Source organism: Numida meleagris, chromosome 1 (assembly GCF_002078875.1).
Source record: "Numida meleagris isolate 19003 breed g44 Domestic line chromosome 1, NumMel1.0, whole genome shotgun sequence".
Taxonomy (NCBI): Eukaryota; Metazoa; Chordata; class Aves; order Galliformes; family Numididae; genus Numida; species Numida meleagris.
Genome location: NC_034409.1, coordinates 153,589,075 through 153,610,605, shown reverse-complemented (window position 1 = coordinate 153,610,605; position 21,531 = coordinate 153,589,075). Strand labels below are relative to the sequence as shown.

General features: G+C 44.0%; 1 protein-coding gene and 1 pseudogene across 5 annotated transcripts in view; both read right to left on the bottom strand.

Moving 5' to 3' along the window:
* Nucleotides 1-21,531, bottom strand: part of KLF12 (Kruppel like factor 12) — a 254,581-nt gene that overhangs the window by 199,702 nt on the left and 33,348 nt on the right. The window lies entirely within an intron of this gene.
* On the bottom strand, nucleotides 10,806-14,721 carry LOC110402015 (annotated as a pseudogene).

Below are 21,531 nucleotides of genomic sequence, written 5' to 3'. Positions count from 1 at the left end.
ACGCATACTTTTAGACTATGTTTAGGGGAATTCAGTAGCTCAAGTTAACTGCTCAAAAGAAGACCTTGCAAACTTTAAAAAAGTAAAAAAGCAAAGTAATAATAATTGCACTGGTAATTTTTCTTGACTTCCAGGCACATGTGAAATGTTTATATAAAGCATGCTGGAATCCATCTGAGATATAAAATATCTTCCAAACAGAAATTTCAAGTCTCAGATCTTTATGTACAAACCAAGAATATGAATCACATGATGGAACAGAAGGACGAGCAGATTTCTGCAGTTTCTTATCATCTGTGAACAAAGCACTAAGAAACATACATGATACTAATCAGCCAGGACTCCACAGATCGCATCAGCAGAATTGCATATGGAATACAGGGTTATTATTATACTTCTATGCTAAAGTTAGACTGAGGTCTCTGAGGACACGTTCAGTTCCCTCTCATCTTCAAAATTTATGCAACCCTAGATTATACAGTTTCTCAGGTTCAAAACAATAACGCAGTGCCCAGGTCGTGCCTCAGTTCCAGAATACTTCACCTTGCATTATAACAACATTTTTTAGCAACGTCCATAACCATTTTTCACAATGGCGTAACAAATTTCGTACTACCGTAGGAACAAGGAACAAAAAGCAGACTGGAAAATTCTGACTATTTCAGAATCATGATGGTCACGCTTGGTTTGGCGTCGTGGGACATGTCTGTCCTTGGGAAATATCCGGAAGAGAGCGAGGGAGCTCTGCCTGGGGCTGGGCTCCTACTTTCACAGCCTCTGGGCATCTCTCCAGAGCCCCGCCACTGACAGCAAAGATGTTCACCAGCATGCTTCTCCACGAACCACACGCCAAGAGCCCACAGCAAAGCCCAAGGGCAAGCAACCATACCTCCCCCTCAGTGTGTTGGATCAGACCAACACTCAGCACTTAACATTTTTGTAAGAGAGGAGGAGCTGATCAACTCACAGTGTCACTGAATGAAAAATAAGAACAAAACAAGCGTTCACATCAAACCCATAACCAACCTTGCCACAGTAACTAATTTCTAAGAGAACCACCGTATTATTATCAAATCTCCTACTACGGAGAGTATACAGCTCCATTTCTGCAACATACAGTCACAAAACTTAGATGCTTTAACATTTAACCCATATTCTTCAGGAGAGAGGGAGGGAGAGAACAAATACATAGACCACTCTGAAAGTAATGCCTCCTATGTATTTCCATGGAAACTACAGCTGATACAAAAAAAGAGCACAATAATACTACTAGAGCAAATTCTCAGCTATAGAACACTACTTTTCAACACAGCTGCCACCATTAGCTATGCGTTTTTGCTAGTGATGAACAAGAGCCTGCACGCTGCACTCATTACTTTTGGAGCATCCCTCATCCACTGAAGGCTTAACACTGAAGATTCACTGCCTAAATACTTTTGTTGATAAAATATAAAGCCAGTTTCATCCTCGTGGATTTCGAAGTGGGAAGAGGAAGGGATTTAAATTAATTATTATAATGGCAACTCAAGAAAGTATTAAGAGAAGTATGGCTACCACAGTTTTACATATTGGCTTTCACTGAAAGTATGAGAAAAACAGATTTATGACACTTCCAATTAGGCTTACACTGTATAAATACACCCAGAGGGAAGAGAAAAACATTGTTTTAGACAGCTCACATTTTTAATATCATACATTTGTATCTAATCCCCCAAGAATAAGCTATCAGTATGCTACAGACTTAGTGTTTACTTCTTCCATGCATAAATATCTGACTTGACTGCAAGAGATGTCAAACACTCGGGACACCTACTGACATCAGAACTGCGAGCTGTTTCAGAGCTCACTGGGTTGCTGGAGACAGAGTAGTATGGTTAGGTTGCAGTTGGACTTGATCTTGAAGGTCTTTTCCAAACTGAGCAACTCTGTGATTCTATGATTCTAATAGTGAATCTTTCATAGAATCGTGAAAGTGCAACCTTTGTAGCCCCATAAGCTCTGCAAAGGCTTACTCACCACCTCCAACTGCCAGATCTCTTTTTAAGGTCACCAGTCTTATGCAAGTTGACCAAAACAGATTTTGATGGTGACAGGAACAGTTTCTAGATCTTAACGCAGACTGAGATTATCTAATATAGTAAGAAAACTGTACTTAACAAAAAATAAAACTAATAATTAGACTCAAGCCACAGTTATTTCTTGCATTTCCTAATTCATATTTTATCTTAACAACTCAATAGATTTTAAACAGAATTTAAGACAATTCCCATATTTTTGTTTGGTAGAGAGATGTCAAGAATTCACCAGCATGAGTTGGTAGGATTGAGTCCTGTGGTCTTACAATTGTTTTATTTTTCCTGTAATTCTGAAATCATCTCAGGAGTTGTCCACTGTCGACAGAGCTATACATTTCATCATTTAACGTCAGTGGGATCAATCCTTAATGTAATGAATGGCAGCCCTGAACAGCAAGTGAATCTAAGAGAACTCTCCATAAAAAAGAGATGAAGAATCCACAGGAGCATTTTCATTTCTCAACACTCAATACAGAGTGTTGATATATATACAGACGTGGTTCCAAAGAAAACTAAATTAACCCACGAGCAACATTTAACTCTCTAATACGATGCCAGCGGGCACCTCAACAAAGAATAGGCAGTCAGAGACAAGAGGTAGCATATGCTGCAGTGATTTTCAGTACTTTGCTTCTGTACAATTGAATGTGTTTGGCTGCAATTTCAATTTTTACCTGTGTGCTGCCTCACAGCATGCAGCACAAAAGGCATACTCATGTTACATGTTCAATTACAGAGGCAAAGGAACATAAAGTTGCAATGAAACCTCTAAGATTTGCTTGCAGGTCTAACAAAGGGACCAAGACAGAGAAGCACCACAGACACAGTTGCTAAACCAATGGAATACACGTTCCTAGAACCACTTAGGTTTTCTTCAGCATGGTCTCTAAACACATTACTTAAGAAAACTGGTCCCTCTCAAGTAATTCAAAGCAAACACCATCACTGGGCAACACCTTAACTCTAGTCATGTGCAGACCATTACCTTTCTTTTCTGGAAAAGATGCCATTGCTATTATAGAGCAGGCTGTATAGCAGAATGGTACAATGTTAAGTTTTTCAGTCCTGTCAAATCCTTCATACAGGTAGAAGATAATTTATACCTGAAGTCAGTTTAATTTTATTTTTGTTGAAATATCCTATGCTAAGTTTCTGCTCAGAATAAATTTTTCGAGCTAAGCATTATCAGCTTCTGGAGATGTGGGCTTCTACTAGAAGCATGAACATATTAAACTGGAGATCTGGAAAGAAATACGGGTTTTCATCTACTTAATATTAAACCTCTGCAGTAAGATTATAAAAAAAATGGACAGTTCAAGGTAAAACATTGTCTACAATCACTTTCATACACATCCTATCTTTATGACTACTGGCTGCAACCTTCTTAAGGTCCTTTCACTGATAGTGCTTATCTCAGCTTTCGTTTTAAATGATTTCCCTTAAAAAAAGAAAAAAAAAAAGAAACAAAACAAACCTTGTTGCAAAAAAAAACACCCTTCAAACTATAGCTCAAACTGCTTGATTTTGACATGGTCGCAATGATTTTTCACTACTAGCTATTCATAATCTCAAACTACCTCCAAATGCCAGAACCACAAATAAAAAGGTGCAATAAACTCCACCGCTTAGAAGGGCAGCTACTCAGCTTGTGGACTCTGAGTTATCTGACACCTCTGAACAGACCAGATCAGATGCAGCAAGTGGCACTGGGCTCTACACATCACACCCTGCTGCCCTGGGCTCAGAAGCAGACCGTCCACAAGCTCGAGCACCCAGAAACCTGATCTGGGACTTTATGCCTGGGGAAAAGGGCTCTTTATGATGGGGTGGAAGCTTTCATCCACCTTCTGAAGACCGGCAAAGTTAGTTGCTAGGACAAAAATTTCAGGAGCATCTAGGAATGCAAGATTTAGACAAATTAGACAATTCTCCTTGCTCAAAAGGAAGATGCTGAATGGGTAAAGACTGTGAGCCATGCGATGAGGCACAAAGTTGCAGGAAAGCAGAGGAGTTTTCTCCACATATCCCACTAACAAAGGCAAACATAGAAAGGGATTTGGCAAATGGCAGCAGTCACTGTCAGGGAAAGGAGGAATGGCAGAAGTGTAGCCTTCTGGGAAAGGAGAAGTATAGACAAAAGAAGGAAGATCAGCATTAGAAAGATAGAACATAAGCAAGAGAAGCAAGGGAACAGAGCACACAAAGCAGGAAGAACAGGACAAGCAATGGAGAAAGAGGAAATACAGAAGAAACAGTGTAAACTTCTACAACTCTCTCAGTATTAAAATTTTAAGTACTTCAAGAAGCTTGATATGGTCTGAGGGAAGAATGTCTTTTTTTGGTGGTGGTGGTTGGTTGTTTTTTTTTTTTTTTTTTTTTTCATTCTGTTCTTCACAGAAGCTGCTGAATCTGCAAGCTGAGTTGACCACTCTCAGGAAGTGAAGTCAATGAAACCAAATATACCTACTGATTTTACATGCCTTAAATTACATGAGCATCTTTCATATGCATCCTCGTTAGCAAGAGACTGGAATGGAAAGAAACACAAAAAGGTGAGAGAACAATGAACAGAGAATATCGGACAAATGTGAACAAGACACTGGTAAGAAGATGAGTCAGATATGGAGAGAGGAAAAGAAAGTGCTCAGAGAAATGAGAGGATGGAAAAATTCAGAAAAATGCAACTTCTGAGCTACTCATCTGTAAAACTTGTGGCTTATTTTATAAATCTGGCAAATGTCCTGTGATTATGAGCATACTGGGTAGATAATAATATGGCTACTAGTAGTATTTTCATTACATTCATATTTCTGACTACTCTGAATTTTAGCAAATCCACAAAAAGAAAGAGGAAATAACATTTAGTGCACCTATGCTCAAGCTCAGGAAGAGCACAGGAACCACTCAGGCTTTACTTGAAGAACAGCTTCTTGAAAGCATTTTCAATTGCATGGCAACTACTGCAGCCTCTAAGGAAGGAGCCGAACTCCACAACAAGAGCGTGTCATCTCATCCTACACACTGCCCTGCTTTCTCCAATCCTGACCTGACTGCAGCCAGCTAAAGCCAGGGGATTGCTTTTAAAGCCACGGGCTATTTCTGTTTTCTCCACCAGAACATCTTTTCACAGCCAGAGTGCCACAAGGGTACCTGGCTGCTGCAAACAACCTCAGCAAACCATGACCGAGTCCTTTACAAGACCAACCAGCTCCATTTTGCAGCAGGATCACAGTAATGCTGTGCATTTTATTAAAAGGCTGAAGGGAGAAACATGATACATTTGAGCCTCCGTGCCCTTTGATTTTCAAACCCTGTTCACATACTCTATAGCAAGACTGAACAGAGCAGCTATAATACTATTTACCTTGTCTTCAGCAGGAGAGACATTCTGCATGAGGTTGTCTGGCACTCTACTGTTTTTTTTTTCTGATCTTTAACTACTGAACATCCCAGAGACTGTCAGCCTCTTTGGCAGCTTTCCCAACCAGACGTGTACACGTATATAATGAAAGAATCCCTTAACACCTCAGTTTCTGAGTATCTGCAAAGAATTCTATCTTTTCCTGTTCGTCTCCCATGCCTTCCTGCAGTCTTGGCAAGAAAAAAAAAGAAAAAAAGAAAAAGTTTTAAAATAATAAAGCAACCTTTCCTCAAACCACATGGAAATGATTCTTTCTGCTACAAACATCTTTTCATTAGAAGTGCCAGCTTAATTTCATACCACATCAGAAGCTGCGATGACAGAAAACTTGCACAGCCTCAGAAACTGCAGAGAAAGGAACAGAAATACAAGAGATCAAATTGTCATTTTTTGACACTTCTCTATGCAATAAGACTGCACACAGGCAACTGAGGGTTTGAGCACATCTTATCCCACCACTGCAGCTACTGATGATGATGCTGCCTAAAGTCCTTGGCCAGTGCTCTGGACGGGAGGACCTAGTATTCCAACAGAAGCCATTTAGGGAGAAAGAATGCATTCAAATACATAACAAATGCAAGCAGGTGGCAAACTACCGTAGGATGAAGTCTGAGTAGCAGCTTTTTGGGGTAGTAGCTGGACAAGGATGCATGGTGAAACACAAAGTACTCTTGCCTAGCTGCACAGTCTGGTTAACACAGGAACTCAGCCCATGGTAAGTTGATGGGCTTGCAATTTGTACAAAAGCCTGCTACTGTTTCAGTTCAAAAGTCTTTACCTACTAGCTTGAGATGCATTTTCAAAAACTGCTGCACAACAGCAGCTGGGAGAGAGGTGTGAGAAATGAGAAAGAACAGCCCTGCAGCAACTAAGGTCAGTGCAGAAGGAGGGCAGGAGGTGCTCCAGGCACAGAGCAGAAGCTCCCTGCAGCCCAGGAGAGGCCCACAGAGGAGCAGGCTGTCCACCCCTGAAGCCTATGGGCATCACATGGAGCAGATCTCCATGTGCAGCCATGGAGGAGCCCACAGGTCAGCAGTGTATGAGGCCTGAAGGAGGCACAGTCCATGGATACTCCTGCAGGAACAGCCCCTGGCCAGAGCTGCAGCCTGTGGAGAGCAGGCCGTGGTGGGGCAGGAGGGCTGGGGGAGCTGCCACCTGTGGAGACCCGTGTGGAGCAGTGCCTGAGGGGTGGGCCCTGTGGTACAGAGCCGTGTTGGAGCAGTGCTTGGAGAGCTGCAGACAGTGGGAAGGCCATGCAGGATCAGTTTGGGAAGAACAGTATCCCATGGGAGGGACTCCATATGAAGCAGGGGCAGTGGCAAAGTGTTATGGACTGACCACAACCCCCAGTTCCCCCGTGCCACTAGGGGAAGAAGGTAGAACAGGGTGGATGGTGGGAAGGTAGAGTAGTTTGCTTTTCGTTCTCACTGCTCTAGACTGTTGGCAATAGGCAATAAATTACACTGGTCTCCCTACAGTGAGTCTATTTTGCCCAAGATGGTACTAGTTGAGTGATCTCCCATGTCCTCATCTCAACCCTTGAGCCCTTTTCCATATTTTCTCCCCCTCTCCCTCTGAGGAGGGGGAGTGAGAGTGGTGGAGTTTAGCTGCCTGTCACAGTGAAACCATTACATCAGACCGGACTCTTATTTCTCCCACTGACCTTTGCAGAACCTCTAAGCTTTAGTGGGTGCATTTCCATACACTCTTTTGCAATGCTACAGAAGGAGTCATACACAGGAGATAAGCAAATCCAATTAAGATAAAAAAAAATACTACAAAAATAATTACTAGAGATTAAACAGTGATAAAGTTTTTTTTGTTTTCCAGCTCTTATGTGAACTTGGCAGTACCTTCCTAAAGACTATTTTCACTTGCACTCTTGAGCCAAGACCTACCAAGTGCCTGCTTGCAAACAAGTCCTTCACTTTTACGGGCCTTTAATAAGAAAAGCCTTTGCACCAGCACATGGTTTTGCCCACTATCTACCAGGCTGTCTCTCCGGATAATCAGATTTGCAAGGTAGCCCAGCTCTCATACAGTTAACGCTGCTACAGATGTGTTTGGCAACTTGGAATCTAGCGACAGAAATTGGCCAAAGTACTGTTTTGGTTTCTCTTTTTAAAGTAAGAACCTGGCACTCTGCCGTGGCATTCTGGCACACTACACCCATAGGAGATAATAGGGTCCTCTGCATCCCGCTTGGGTCCCTTCACAGTGTATTGGACCAGACCCCAGTGCAGACAGTACTGCAAAGACAGATTCTGCACTGCCACTTAAAATATTGGTAATGTTTTTGTGGGGCACTCTCACCATCAGGTAGCCAGATGGAATCACAGTCTGTTGAAAAGAAACAAACACAGATCAATAACGACAGTCTGAGTCCTGTGCTTTAAATATTGTCAAAACACGCACCAGAAAAAGGCTGGTGGACTTCAGAGAGAAAGCTCGGTGCACACAAATATTCCTATATTGAGAACTAACATCTGCAGGAGTTAACTAAAGATGTATAAATATCTGCCAGCAGACAAGACGAGTAAATAAATAAGGACGGGGAGCATTTCACACTCTTTTAGCCATTTATATTTAATGATCTCTATACCACTCAGTCTGTAGTTCTCCAATAACAGAGCTGTGGAACATGTGAATGAGAACAGGAAAGCATGAACTCAGAGATCAAACCTCAGCTCCTCCGGTTTTAAATTGAAAATAACAGCCCCTTCCCTATTGATTTTTTTCTCCTTTTTCATTTGTGAAAAATTGATTTTTTCTTGCCTGTGTTTGCTGTAGTGTCCGCAACCTGCAGCTCACTGCTTGCATTAATCTTTGTATTTGTTCATCCATACCTCTAAGTAAGCCGTGTAAAATAAACACCTGGGAGCCTTTGTCCCACACTGACTGGTCTTTTTATAAAGGCCTGGAAATCACATCCTTCCCATGCTATGACCAAAAGGTGAGTCAGCTGCGCTTGCATCCCCTGAGGATGCTCAGAGGACCCTCAGAAAAGGGCCCTTTTATAGATTTTCATGTATTTTCCACAGAACGGCACTGACTTCACGGCAGAGGCTGCACAGACTCCTGCCCCCCGACAGCTCCCCTTGAAAGAAGCAGAGCAAAACCTCCAGGCTCACTAACACCTGAAAGCTGTGAGGAATTCTGGAATGAAAAAGAACCCTGAAGTACCCGGACAGAGGAGATAATTTTGGAAGGTCAAGATGAAAAGGCAGAAAGCTCTCCAATAATGAAGCCCTCACCACAGTTATTACCTGTTTCTGTCACCCTCTCAGTACGAGAGTAATGGATTTAACAAAGGAGCCCACACCGCACTTCGCCGACCTACACAGCTCTTCCCAAGGCAGCTGGGCTGGCTGGAAAACCGCCAGACAACTCTGGTCCTTAAAACCCAGCGGCTATAAAACTTGCAAAGTTTAACACAGAGCATCTTTTTAAAAGAAGCAAAAATCTGAGGTCTGACTGAAAATTTTCCTCAGAGAGTGATTCGGGGATTAATCTGAAAAAATGTAATTGAGGGCAAATCTGTGGTGCTTATGAAATACTAATATTTTAGCACTGAATCTCTCCTACGAAATAGGAGCTCTTAATTCTCTAAGCAGGCCAGATTGTGCGGCAGTATTTATGATGTGCGCACATGTCCACTTGGAACATGTATGGCTTGCTTCGCTTTTGATCTGAACTACGAACTGCAGATGTGGAAGGCATTAATGCACTTTGGCAATCCATCTCTTGCACACCAAAAAACAGTCACAAGGAAATACTTTAAAGACGCAACGCAATGAAGTATCACACATCTATACTGGAAATCGTCATTAAACATATTAGTTAAAGTTTCAGTACTTGATGCAGTATGCAAAAATATTCAACTGCATACAGCAGGCCACTGAATTTTAAGGTAGCTAGCCATGATGCTAACTTGTGCCTTCCAAATCTGAAGCATACTCCTATTCCAAGATTTTCAGGGCATTCTGGGTTTGATTTAATTCAAATTATTTGAAGCTCTTCATGACAGCCTACTGTCGTCTTTCCCTGTCCCTTTCATCCAGAGGCATCAATAACATCCATAGAGAGAACTGTAAACACACTCTCATTACACAGTTCTATGACCCCTTTATCAGACTGGTGAAAGAAATGGGACCGACTGATTATGACACAAACAACAGATACACAACGGAGTTACAAAAATGTATCTAGAACGTACAGAACTACCCATTCAAGATTCACTATAAGATTCACACATCCAGCTTGCGGGTTACGGGAAGAGCAGTTGGGTGCCAGGAAAAGGTTCTTCACCAGAGAGTGGTCGGGCCCTGTAACAGGCTCCTCAGGGCAGTGGCCAGGGCACCGAGATCATGGAGTTCGAGAAGTGCTTGGACAATGCCCTCAATCATACGGTCTGATTTTTGGGTGATTCTGTGTGGAGCCAGGAGTTGGATTCTGCGATCCTCATGAGTCCCTTCCAACTCGGGATATTCTATGATTCTGTAGTAGGAAATCAGGTGACGCTCCGAATGCTGCAGCACTGACACGTGCACTTGGCACAGGACAGGGATGCTGCCTGTGAGAGGGGAGCCCGAGTGACAGTCCTCCATATAGGTACACTCTAACTGAAATGAAATCATCTGCATGGTGCATCGTGCTGAGACTCCTTCAGTGAGACGCAGCAAGAGGAGATTCATCTCTTACATAACTACATCCCATTTGGTGGATTTTCTATGCAGCAGCAATTCCCAAGGGGAAAAGAAAAAAAGAAAAGGCAACTTCGGCAACGTTATTCGTAGAAAAAAAAAAAAGCATCTTCCTCTGGGCGCAATGATGAATCATTCTTCTGTTCACAGGGTAATATTCAGGCCAAACAAGGATGCCAGATAAAGAAAAAACAAACCCAGTGCAGTGTAAAGTAAATAAATAAGACCTCTTCCCATTCTGAGAAGTGAAAGGAGCATTTTTTTTTGTGAATTTGGGTTCTAAATATAAGTCTTCGACGAATCTTTCGTTGCAGCTATAACTGAGAATGGAGAGCTACAAAACAGGACCACAAATTCATAGAATCGTTAAGGTCAGAAAGACCAATAAGACCATCTAGTCCAACCATCAACCTATGCCTGTGACTGCTCTAGACCACGTCCCTCAGTGTCACATCCACACTCTTCTTGAACACCTCCAGGGACAATGACCTCCCCGGGCAGCCTGTTCCAGCACCTCACCGCGCTGAGAAGTTTTTCCTAACATCTAACCTGAATTTCCCCTACCGCAATGTAAGGCCATTCCCTCTCAACTTATTGCTGTTACCTGGGAGAAGAGGCCAACCCCCACCTCGTCACAACCTCCTTTCAGAGAGTTGTAGAGAGCAATAAGGCATGGGGTGAAGGGACAGAAGCTCCACCCCCAGGGGGGGCCCTGCAGGAGCACTGCTACAGGCCGGGGGTACACCCAGCCTCAGAGCCTTATGTCAACTCTGAAAGAACCAACAACAAAAATGCTTACAGTCACATAAAAAACAACAACACAAATTCATACAAAGAAGTTACACCACGTAGGCCAGGATGAAAGGTCATCAGCACAGCAACCTCCCTGCTCTCACGTGGGACAGGGCTCACTTCCACCCTCCTTCCCGGTCCATGATCCCAGTGCTACATCTAGGCTCCATATCCCTACCCAAAGCACAGTGAGGCACCTCGACTTGGCACAGGCGCCCCAGACCTCAGAGGGACAGTCAGTGGCATGACAGCGGGCACAGCTGTGCGGCAGCACTACTGCCAGGAGCAGCCCTGGCCTGCACAGAATGCAGGGACCTTTGCACTATTTCCAGCACTGCTCCAGGTCCCTTCTCTCTCTTCTTGTGCTCCCAGATGCCACCTCAGCTGCAGATGGACACCAGATCTCTTCCTGCAGTTCCAGCTTGCAGCTGTGTCCCAGAGGTGCAGTTCCACCTGCAGAGCCCAATAGCAGCAATAACCACAGAGCTCCGAGCAGGCCAGCAGATGAGAAAATCCTGTTTATTCTGCAAGGGAATGGGAGAGAAGAGGGCTGAAATGAGGGATGAACCAGTCTGTGCACTAGGTAGAGAGCTGGTTGGAGGAGCTCTGGGCAAGCATGCTTGTCCCCACTGTTCCTGGGGGCATGGGACCTCACTGCAGCAAAGCGTCTAGCCTGGGCCAGCTGCTGGTGGAGGTCAGTTCAGAGGGAGCAGCAGATGCTGGCCTAGAGATGTTCCTCTTGCTCTTCACCGCTAAGAGACAGAGCTCTTCAGTGTCCATAGGCTGTATGAACTTGGTTCTGCCTCCCAGGCTGTCGTACCCCAACCTCACCTTGCTCATGTTCTTGTGAGGATCCAGCAGGCATAAAACCACTGTCATGGTTTTATGATTTTTTGTTATAGGTATTCTACTTCATAACATCATGTAGTGCACTGGGAGTTAAAGAGTTACTGATCCAGCTCCATGGATCGTGGATAGTTCCATGTACCTGGTTCTCAGAACCAGATGTTCTTCTCAGAAGATCTCCCAGAGGACTTTGCGTTGTTATGTTTCCGTTTTCCATTCAGAAGGAGAGATAAAACTGTTCGCATATCATGATACACTCTCTCTTTTCCCTTTCTGCTTGTCCCAGCTAGACATCTCGCCTTCAGCATTAGGGTAAGGCCTTTGGTTTTTCGACATTCTCTCTTACTTTATTTATTAGCTTCAATTCCAATTATATTGTATTATATTGTGTTATCTTGCATGCCGATATCTTTTTTCAGATAATTAGCTTTCCTCCTCAGATCGTAGCCGCTGTTTTGTTTTTAGGCCCATCTCCCTACCCTTTCCCCTTTTCCACTTTCCCACTTTCCCTTTTCCTGGGGCATGGGTCTGCGGGTCTCCCCACCCCATTAGTCACAGAATCGGGCCAAACCAGCCCGTAAACCATTGATACTCATCCTCCAGATCATCTCCCCAGTTCTCCACTGTTTCCTTTAAAGCTTTCTTTGCCAGACTTACCACTGGAGGCTGCTTTTTATCCAGATTCTGCCTTTTTTGCAAGGCTGAAGGGAGATCTGCAGGGCTGATTTTCAGGGGTGTCCACATCAAAAATGTTATCTAGATCAATCTCCTTGCTGTGGGCCGAACAATGGAGCTTTGGGTACTGAAAGACCCACTCCTGTGGAACTGCAAAGACAAGTCACCCGAGTGTCTCTCTACTTACAGATGTCTATCTTCCTCCAACTCAGGATCTCTTTGTCTGCGTTCTCAAGATCCTTCTGGGTGCTTTTTAACTCCCCCTTAGTCTTATCCAACTCTGAAACTGTTTTTGGCAGCTTACTGTTGACAGAAAATAGCTGCTTCTGATTCTCTGTTATCTCACCAGAGATCTTTGAAGTCTCCTTCAAGTTCATATATTCCTTCTTCAGTGAGACGCAAGCTGTTCCACTGCTGCCTCCCCAACTCTCATCCCTCTGATCATCTCCCCCACTTCAAGGCTCCAGCTCTGAAGCAATAATTCAATCCACTCCGTGGTTCTGTTTGTTTTGTAGGTGGCGGGCCTCTTCCTCTGATCTTCTGTTATCCTCCTGCTGCTTCTCCAGGAATTTCATTTGTTTCTTGAGAGAGGAACGCAGCATCCCTCGATGTCTCAACCAGCACATTCTGCATTGCACGTGTCTAGAGTGTCCCACAGCCCATCCATGATAGCCTGGCATTCCCCTTTTTCCTTCTCTTTCACAGAGCTGAGCCTTCACCTTGTCCACTTCATTCTGTAAGGTCTCTGCATCTAGTGCAGCCTTTTCCTCCAGGGCAACATCAAAGAGCTTACTGATAATGTATCTTCTGCTGACCTGGATCCTGCGCTGAGGGCAGGTGCGGCCAAGCACCGTGTCAAACCACTGGAACAGACAGGCACAGCGGCCATGTCACACTCATTGAAGAAGTCAGAGCAGATGGTGCAGTGGGCATAGATGGGCAAGGCAGGCCTGGCGGGCTCTATGGCAAACAGAGCAATTTTCTAACACTCTTCAGGCAGTTAGCTTGAGCTGTGCTCCACACCAGCTGTAAATGTCAAAGGAGCCTTAGTTAAGAGCTTGGTGGCCCTAAGTCTCAAATGCAGGCAAACAGGTGGTCCTGTACGGAGTGAGAAGTTGGGCTTGATGATCCCTATGGGTCCCTTCCAACTCCGGATATTCTCTGAAGAGAGACAGGAAAGCTGAACCATCCCTGCAGATGTGCCCTCCTTTGGAGAGAACCCATGGCACCAAGGTCGCCGCTCGAGGAGTGCCAGCACACCGCTCTTCCCAGCAGAGCTGAGATGCACACACACCAGGGTTCCTTTGGAGGAAGCTGAACCAGAAGCCTTTCTGCAGCAGCACACCAAGTACACTTCAACCCCCCGCAGGGTCACGGAAGCCCACAGTAATTACTGGTTTCATCATTTTCATCTACTGATCAGCTCCTGCTGCTCCAAATTACTTTCTTATGTCGACATAGCCTCCAGCACATTGGTGTCAAAGTTAGGTGAGGTGAATCTAAATCTGGCGGGTTGCAGATTCTGTGACTGCTTCAAATCTCATTTAAAATAAACTCACATTGCCCAACGTAAGAAATATGACTTGCGAATATTACTAGGTCAGTATTTGCTGGATATTTTACCATTCCCTTTACTCCCCTTGACTCCTGCTGCTTCTCTGAACAACCTTATCCAATTTTCTAAGTAAGCAGAACTTTTAAATATCTTTACACAAAATTACGAAATCATGGAAAAGAGCCCAAAGGTTGAAGTACAGAAGCCAAAGAGTTGGGTAGCTTTGTCACTGGGAAATAACAGTACATGTCCTGGGAATGGAAGCGGACCTGACAAGACACCCTCTGACCAAATGCAGGCTAGGAGACTAGTGATAACTGGAGGCAGCCACACATGAGCCCACAACCCAAAGCCTTCCCTACTGCCCACGGGAATAAAGGCTTGTAGAGCCAATTCCTCACACCCTAAAGAAGGTATCTAAACAAACCATACACCAGGTACTAGGTGTGCATGTTTCTGTCCCTCTGATGAGGCAGCACACCTGGACCCATCCAGCTGCAGATGTCTGCCTTCTGGACATCAGTAAAAAGGAGGGATTATCTCAGTCAGTGCTTCAGGTTGACTGACCCACTGCTAAATTCATGTCTCTTGTCATGCCCTGTCAGAGTTAACATCCAAGTGTAACAAACACGTACCTCCAAGGACAGTTTTCATGTTGTTGAAAACCTTATGCTTGCTTTGGTTTGTTCACGTATGATCAGTCATGGTTTGCTTACTGAAGTTCCATTCAAAGAACTGTAGATAATCATCATTTTTTACATATGGAAGTGAATATAGCTAGATTAAAGCACCTTCAAGGTGCTTCTGGTGAACAGCTTGGGTCAGGCAGCTGCAGGTAGGCGGCCATTCACCAAGACATGGGCTGCTCACTCGCCTCCTCCCACCACTGCCTTTCCTAAGCCTCCCATTCCTGAAACAGCTTCTCCCACGTTCACCAAATCCACTCTTTGGGACCTCTTTCCTCCAGGAACCACAGCCCCCACAGCAGTGTGACACCCACAAGCACAGCCCTCATCAGCAGCAGGAGCTGGGGCAGAAGGCACACACTACCTTTGCCCACGGGACACAATGAGGACACGCATAGGTACCACACTTGGAGGCAGCAGGCATGCAGCTCAGCAGGTGGCCACATTTCCACAGCCCCAACCCAAGCCACCCCTGACCTGTGACAGCCTTACAGTTTTGCCATGGAAACACCCTCCTGCATTGCATGCAGTCAGCTTTTCGCTGCAACAGTAATGAAAAGGATGTACCACTTTCATCAGTTCACCTAGAAGGAGCAAAAGAAGTTACTTGGCTGACAGGAGCAGAGTTTCACAAGCACCAAACACCACCACCACAATTACCCAATGGCAGCACGCAGGGCACCACTCCCCCTTGCAAGATTAATGCTTAAGTACTAGTATTTGCTTCACAGCTACAGCACTGAAACACACTGGTTTGCTATAGATTTATTGATTACATAGCCTTACTTAAAAGGATAAAATCCCATACTCCTTTTATTCCCCAATTCCTTTTAATGCCTTTTCTTTATTTTACACTCACCTCCTCCACTACGCCCATGGACTTTATACGAAGCAATATACAGAAACTCTCTCAAAATTTTTACTTTTAAGAGCAAGCTTTTTATTGTTATGGAGACTTAAACTACAGAAAAACATACCTGCCAAATGATTCTGGAGATGTTTTTTGCTTTAGCAAGCTTTATTTTGTCCAATGTGCAGAACAGAACACAGAACGTTATAACCAAAATTATTCATAAAACACCAGAAGCTTTAAAAACAGACTTCTGGTTGGCTGCTGTCTGACCAGCTCTCACCCACCATCTTCCTGTCCTGAAGTATGCACAGCATCCCCTAACAACAGCCAAGAATGAAAACAGCAACTGACTTACGCTGAATTCTGAAAGCCAAAACATAAAATATACCAAGACCAGGATGTAAGCTGCTCTTACAAGATTGTTTTAAATTTTAAAAACTGAAAATCCTTCTCTTCTTGATAGAACCTTTCATTGCTAATACAGTTTTATAAATATGAAGCATTTACCGCCATTAAAATCTATATAAAGTCTGCATCAGACCATCTTCATGCAAGAATCTCCAAATCTAATTAATTCCCAAAGCAATAATTTCCAGAGCATTAACATTTGAAACGTCTGAAGCAGACAGTGAGGTGCAGAAGAAGAATGATTCAGTAACTTCCTAGAGAATGTCTACTGAAGGAAAAATGCACCGCTAGTCTTCCAGTGCACTGCCCTCAACCTTAATCAAAAAATACAGCTTCAGACTTGTTGCAGCTGGAAACTGAGCTGCTCCAAAATCAAAACAAATGCCACTGCCTTTATTCAAGAGGTAATAACTGATTTCAGGAAATAGTTTGGCATTAAGAAATCAAATCCTCGCCCACAGAAATTTTAGGTGAATTTTAAGAGTTCCACAACAGTAGAGACCAAATGTATTAAAAGGAAAGCTTCCCTTATAGCGGCCTGGTACCTTCCTGCATATGAGTTCGTGTTCCTAGAGAAGAAAAAATATGCGAGTCTCAAAGAAGGTTGTGTGAATTATTACTTTATTTAAATCTTTTTGCCAAAGGCAAAAAAAAAGACCATGCAGTTACAAAATAATCTCAAGTCTGCCAACCATAAGGAAAGCAGAATGTAAGAGGTACAAGGATATTTAAACAAATGGAATCAATTCAGGTCCTTTGCTCCTTTGTTTCTGAGCATCTTCCAAAAGTATGTAAAAAACATAACTTACATCTGTCATCCAGAGCTTAGTTTCTCCCAAATTCTTCCTGGGAAAATCCACACATGCACTGCAGCATTTGAGAGATTTGAGGTTATTTTGTTCTTCTTTTTGTCTCTCACATGCATCTGCACATTCGTCTATCCTTAGTCATGAGAACACGGATGAGTTGAGAATGACCTCAGGGAAGAGTGGTGGAGCAGCAAGATCCAGAAAAGCCTCAGCATCATTAAGAGAGGAGATGGTCTGTAGCAATAAACCAAGAAAATCAAAGAGGAGGGGAAAGCAAGCAGAATCGCGGCTCCTCTTATTGAAGATGTCCTGCTAGATAAAAATTAAGAAACACAATGCACATCTTTAGTTAGCAGCCCTTCAGAAAACTGAAAAGGAACACACTCAGGGAGATTCACCTTTTCTAAAGGTGGTCAGGTACAGCGTCCTCAGCATGCTCCTTTCATTTCAATGATCTCTCGCCATAATAGCAGTCCCCTGTATTTTTTTAATTAGTTTACAGTAATCGAAACTTGAATATCTGGAAATATAGCTCACAGCTTTTGAAGTATTTTTCATATATCATACACGAAATGCTCTGCTCACCTCCCACATTCTTTCCATTCCCATAACAGTAAGAAATTCCCCACTCCTTGGGATCTATGAATCAACAAAATCTGCAGAATTCTCTTGCTGCAATGGCACGTTTGAATGGGAAACAGCCCCAAACAGGACAACGCAACTGCAATATATATGGTAGTAGAAACCATCAACATCTAGAGGGGTTATTTAGGTTTCTTTTTGACTCTCCAGCAATTTATGCAACTTAAGAATAATAGAACCGTTAATTGGTTATTCTACTACAAATCCAGGCACTCAGAGAGGAAGTTTTTATGGTCACTGAGTAATATTAAATTTAACCTCCCTCCTTCAAAATAGAAGACACTAAAAAAGGCAAAGCGTGAAATCTGATTCATGACAGGGTGCTAAATTAGACAGTCTTAACCGTAGAGTCCCAAGAATTGCTACTAACTCTCTTGCAGACATTTTCAGAAAGAAGCTCCTGCCACTTCCATCCTTGGGCTGTCCCTGGAAAGCAGTGGTTTTGGAAAAGATTACAACTTTTTAGCCATTTTGAAGCACACAGGGAAGGAAAAAAGTAGCTATGTCCAGAACTGAATTCCTTTTCGGCCTACAGAATGCTCAGTGGGGTCTGATCACTGTGTATAAATACTTGAAGGGAAGGTGCAAAAAGAATGAAGCCAGGCTCTTTTCAGTTGTTCCCCGTGCCAGGACCAGAGGTTCCTTCTGAACACCAGACAGCATTTCTGTGCTGTGCAGGTGACACAGCACTGGGGCAGGCTGCCCAAAGAGGTTGTAAAGTCTACTCCTTGCAGCTCTTCAAAGACCGCCCAGACACGGGCCTGGGCACCCTGCTTTGGGTGGCCCTACTGCAGCAGGGGCTGGGCTACACGGGCCCAGAAGTCTGTTACAACACGAATCATTCTCCGATTCTGGGATAAATATAAAAATGAGAAGCTCTTGAGAGCTAAGTAGTATCTGACAAACCAGACTTTTTTTTTTTTTTTTCAGAGAACCTCACAAACTTCACATAGGAGGAAAGAAAATAAACTTTTCCTGAGTGCCTGACACTTCTGAAAATCACAGCCTGGTACTCTCAGCTGCCACCTGCCCCGGTTGGATGAGCACCACACAGGGACTGCAAATCCCTTTCCTCCAGCTGGAGGCTGTGCAGACAGGACAGGGTGCAAGAACCTGGCAGTGCAGAGTAGCGTGTGTGGCCCCACCCTTGCCCTTCCTGTCCTGACATCCTCTCACACCACCCAGTCTCTCCTTTTTTACATCCCTTCTGATCCACATTAATGCTATCTCTGCACACAAATGCAGTTCATAAAAATCACAGAATTGATTTGGAAGGGATCTTTAAAGGTCATCGAGTCCAACTCCCCTGCAATGAACGGGGACACCTACAGCTCCACCAGGTTGCTCAGAGCCCCGTCCAGCCTGACCTTGAGTGTCTCCAGGGACGGCACATCCACCACCTCTCTGGGCAACCTGTTCCAGTGATTCACCACCCTTACCGTAGAAAATTTTTTCTTTATACCCACACTAAATCTCCTCTTTTAGTTAGAAACCATTTCCCCTTGTCCTATCACAACAGATCCTGCTAAAGAGTCTGAAGTGTTGCTTCAATTGCACCACAGCAACAAGCAAGCAAGCCCAGACTCCACCGTGCTGAGTGCTCAACAAGATCCCACGGGGTCAGACAGAAATGCAAGCATGGAGGGGAAAGGTGTCCGATCCTCCATGCACCATGAACCCTGGCTGGACTCTGGGGCTGCTGCAACACCACAGTCAGCCCCATGAGCCGCTCGCATCTGCAAACTCAAAAAATAAAATCAAACCCAAATTGTCAGACAGCACTTTTGAACGAGGCTGCTGTTCTCAGAACGTGGGCTACTAACTTGAGGTGACTTAAAGTGGTTTGGCTTTATGTGCACTGTTACTCTCTTAAAGCTTGTCTTTGAGGCTGAGAAGCACATAACCAAGAAAGCTACAGATTCTTGTGGTTTTCACGAGGTGTGGGTGTCAATGCAAAATGGCACTCTGCACTTTACTTCTTCCGCACCGACGTTATAACACTAATTTGTTTTAATACGTTGAATAATGTCACAGCCCACTACATATTTGCATTGCTCTGTAATATCAAAGTTTTCCAACTCAACTGCTTCAGATTTGTATCGCAGGAGAGAGGAGAGCAGTAACTAAATGAACTCTACACAATTCCCTCTGTCTGGTACATTCACAAATACAAGAATGCAACTAGGAACTGTTCTGCAAACTCCCCAAAAAACAAAAGTCAATCCGGCTGTAAGACTCATTCCTTTGCGTACAGACAGAAGTCTCAGTGACCTGTTCATAAAGCTGTTGGGCAAGAGGGGTTTTGCTGTGCTACAAAATAAACATAGCTTTGGACTAATTTAGAACAAGAACTCCAAAGTCCAGAGCTCTGCGTGGAAAATGTGCTGCCAGTAACTGTCTTCTGATGTGATACGGACTGCAACTCAAGTAATTTGTTTAATCACAACAGCAGAGGTTTCAGAAGGGAAAAAGGTACCTTAAACACGCGGATCCCCAGAGATTTATTACACAATGTGCCAAACAGAGCCATATAAAAAGATTCTATGTTCTCTCGAGGTATCAAGAGGTAAGGGTCTGACAGTATCACCTCCTAACTCTACAAGAAAACATCATGAGAGCGACTGCCACAATTAACCCAGTAAAGGTGCACCTAGTCTGCCCAGCCCTCCAGTATGTATGCAAGGTAAGGTAGGATCTGATAGGAGCTCATCTGGTTATACAGGTACAGAACAAGGGGCAAAGCAGCCGGATCTGAGCTCTTTGTTCCTGTCTCTGCAGCTGGGGAGTTCATAACCTGCCCAACCCACACAGCACGCTTGTAATTCAATCCTTGTGGTGACTGAAACAAGCTCTGGTCTGCACTTTCCTGACCTCTGAGGAAGAAGATAACCATCAGTAAAGTTCAGAATTGACTGTCTGCTCAGTTTCATCAAATTTCCCTATGATGCAGGATGCCAAGAAGCAACAAGAACCAATTTATAGCATATAGCAACTTAGTGGGTTTCCTCCCCACCCCCGTGCTTTCTTCACCAATTTCACACAAGACTCTTACGCAATTCATCAGCTGAGCTCAGGAAGGTCAGCAAAGGTCAGCGCAACCAGACTGCCCTTCTGCCCTCCTGGGAGGGCCCTGCAGCCCAGCACAGCATGAGCTGCAGCAGCACTGCAGGTGGGAGCACGGCACCAGGCTCCCTCCAGGTACCCAGCTCCACGGTGGGCTCAGCAAGCCCGGCTCAGAGCTGCGGAGCAACACAGCTCACAGAGGACAGTTCTTGCACTGCTACATGGAGGAAACTACGGGTAAGTCTGAGCCTGGTACCAGGACAGTGCAGCATCCTTTAAGCACTCGCAGTAACGCACCAAAAAAGCAAGCAGCTAAGATGAGGAGCGAAGAGATTAAGAGACTGCAGAAAGAAAAGCTGAGAATGAAAACAAAACTTTTTAGTATTATTATTATCTTAGTAGTGATTAATACAAGCTTTCATGCAGAACAACAACGGTTAAAAGCGAAATCCATGCCCCCACTGCTGTAGAGAAACAGATTTACAATGGGCAAGTTCTTAATTTATCTTTGGCAATTTAAACCATTTTCATATAAATTATATCAAGAAGGCAAAACTGACTGACACTTTGTTTCACAATAATACGACAGCCAAAAATCCTGGCTTGCATGATTCATTTGTCATCATTGCCAGAGACTAGGAACTCCACATCTGATGCTCTGTGCATAAATACAACCTACCCACAGTGGAAAATACACGTCACATCAGGACGGAGTCAACCTTGACGGAGGTTTGTAACTTCCATGCATTTCTTATCACTGAAGACAAAAGAAATGCAACCCTTTATTTTTACAAAATAAAAATGACCGTAAAAGCTTCACTAGTCCCCAGCTGAATTCCAAGTCAGGCTGCAAACGCAGCGTATTCACATGGCACTCAGATGATTGAGACATCATTTCAACACAGCCCAACTAACGCAGGCTATCATTTAAAAAAACAAAACAAAAAAAAAGACACACTTGATTTCTGCAACAAAACAAAACCATGTGGAGGAGCAGCCCTTT